The sequence below is a fragment of the Apodemus sylvaticus genome, chromosome 12 (genome assembly GCF_947179515.1).
Source record: "Apodemus sylvaticus chromosome 12, mApoSyl1.1, whole genome shotgun sequence".
Taxonomy (NCBI): Eukaryota; Metazoa; Chordata; class Mammalia; order Rodentia; family Muridae; genus Apodemus; species Apodemus sylvaticus.
The window spans coordinates 39,329,282-39,332,072 of record NC_067483.1 but is presented as its reverse complement, the minus strand read 5'-3'; the positions used below and the strand labels follow the sequence as shown (position 1 = coordinate 39,332,072).

The 2,791-nt window shown below is 51.0% G+C and overlaps 1 pseudogene; it reads left to right on the top strand.

Annotated features, from left to right (window-relative positions):
- Positions 1–1,159: 1,159 nt before the first annotated feature.
- On the top strand, positions 1,160–1,277 carry LOC127697967 (uncharacterized; annotated as a pseudogene).
- Positions 1,278–2,791: the final 1,514 nt, after the last annotated feature.

Below are 2,791 nucleotides of genomic sequence, written 5' to 3'. Positions count from 1 at the left end.
TATATATCCTACTCATGCTTCAAATTCAGCATCACCTGCACAATGTTTTGTGCTGCCTTTCAGGAAGGGTTTCTGTTTAGACTGCAAAGCCTCTGAGGGTAAGAACCGTGCCCTAATCACCTTTCCATTCTTAGCACTTAACCTGGTGCCTGGATTATATATAGTAGCTCTTCAATAAAAAATGGATTAAGTGGATAAAAGACCCACATGTAATAGGATACGATAAGAGAGTCTGTTTTCTCATACGAATAAACAATCCAATCGAAGCCATTGTCTTGTAGAGAGAGCAGCTTTTACTTAAAATCAATGGATGTTCATTCCTGCGGACCAGCACAAAAGAGTCGTTATTCAAGGTGGGCAGGGATTATACACAGGCAGGCTCAAGGAAGGAGACAAGCTGTTTTAGAAACAGTAATATAGAGCTTAGTAAATAGGGGAGGGGCAGTGAGTAGGCAAAAAAACATGCTCACCGTGGGGTGGGAGCCTGCTGCAGGCAAAGGGAGCCTCTAGGCAGGGTGCCCCTAAGGTGTGCATTTGAGGCACAGTGATGCTGTAGGTAGTAGTCTCAGGCAAGCCCATCAGAGGGAAAGAGAGGATCCCAGGACTGTGAGAAGAGCTACTGGAGTAACAGGGCATGCTGGGTGCTGCAGAATACCATATACAGCTGGACGGCAGGTGATGGCCTTAGACTCTAGCTTTGAAGGGATCAACTTTTTTTGTGGCTGACTTCCCTGCCAGGGAAGGAGTGAGAACCTAGGTGCTCCAGAACTCCCTAGAAACAAGGCTCTCATACTAGCTCATGTGATCAGGGTGGAGCTGTGGGATCCGAACTCCTGAGCTTGGTGGGGCTGGGACCAAGGCCAGAGTGAGCGTACCGGGAGCAAGGTGCTGGCACGGGTTAGCTTGGAAACCAGAATCTCAGCCAAACTGATGATCAGGCTGTACCCATAAATCCGCAGGATTTAATGTATACACATTTCAAAGATTTTCTTTCCTGGTAGCAATGTAGATTTATAGTTTGGTTGGCTAAGCTTATTAATTCTAATAATTGTCTTTAGAATACAAGTCTATGAAAGACTGAAAAGAGCTATGACCCCTAAGGTTCAAGAAGAAAGGAAGGGGCTGGGGGGGTGGCTCAGCCTTCAAGAGTGTGTGTTGCCCTGTCCCTAGAGGCACTGCAGGTGTCACATGTGCAGCAGTGGGTGGCAGAGATGAGAAAAGCTGTGTCCGAGCTCTGTGTTCTGACCTATAAACATCTGAATGATTAGTAGCCCAGGATGACCCCTTCCTGGTGCCACAATGCACAAGTAGGGCATAGCAGTTCTGAGACCACTCCTGGGATGACCTCAGACACTCAGAGACCCTGGGTGCAACTAAGAGGAGCAAGTGATGGAGAAAGAGAGAGAAGCAGAAGAATGTAGGCACAATGAAGAGAGGAAGAGCGGGAAACTCGACGGTAGTGAGGAACAGCCCAATGTGAGTAGCCAGTGATGCCACCTGGGACCATGGTGGAGTCCTGGCATGTGCTGCCAACTGAGGCCAGGTCTGGGTCCATGGCCCTGCAATAGCAGGGGTCTATTATCACTAATGTCAAGTAGACTCCCTAGTCTGGGCCGCTGCCCACCAGGAGACTTTTTGTTGTCTGAGGGCTGTGCAGAACTGGTCTCACCCTGCACCTGGGCATCACGGAAGAACTGGCCCTGGGGAGAGTGGGTCTGCATATTGCAGGAGTTGTGGGTAAGCCGGCACAGGGAATATATAAATATGGGAGAGCTGGCCCTACCACTCATCTCCCAAGTGGTGGCATGGATGAGGGAGAGGTACCCCACTTCTTCCTCGCCCTCACCACATGCAGCAGATGGGAGACTTAGCCTTGGGGTCCGGAGAGCAGGGGAGCTGTCCCTGTCCCGTCTTCAGCTGCAGCACTCAGGAGAGCAGGCTCTGCACCTCACCCAGGGAGCACAGTAGAGGTGACCCTGGTGGTGGGGCCAGCTGGCCTAAGAGTGTGAGCATGGGAGAGCCGGCCTTGCTGCTTGTCTGCTGTGTAGTGACATGGGCAAGGGAGAGATGCCCCCACCCCACCCCTTGCCACCCATAGCAGCTAGGAGACCTGGCCCCTAGGTCATCAGAGTGGGAGAACTGTGTCTACCCTTCACCTACTGCAACTCTTGGAAGCACAGGTCTGCACCTGACTTGGACAGCATAGTAGAACTGGCATTGGATGTGGAGGGTTGCGGGTGAGCCGGATCTGAGGGTGTGAGTGTGGGAGAATTGGCCCCGCCTTTTGTCTGTTGTGTGTTGGCACAGGTGAGGGAGAGATCCCCGCTCCTTCTTTTTGGAGAACTAACTCTGACTGGATCATGAGAGCAGGAGTGCTGGTCCTACCCCTCACCTGTGGGCCCTGTACCTTGTCTGGACAGCATTGTATTGCTGGCTCTGGACATGGAAATGGCAGGTGAGCTGGCCCTGACGGCATGAGCACAGGAGAGCCAGCCCTGCCCCTCATCTGCCAGGCTCTCCATGACACAGGGCAACAACAGGATATCTGAGAGGAGCCTCAGTGAGTCCCAGTACCCACCTGATGGGTCACAACCATCCATAATTCCAGTTCTGGGGGCTGCCTTCTAAGAACAACTGTAAGTATGGTGGATATAAATAATTCAGACAAATACTCATACATAAAATAGAATGAATAAATCTAATATTTTTCGAAAGGAAGGAAAGAAAGAGAGGAAGGGGAGACCTGTTTCATTGCAGTGCAAATGGCCAGATGTGTGAATGTGGGTATCCC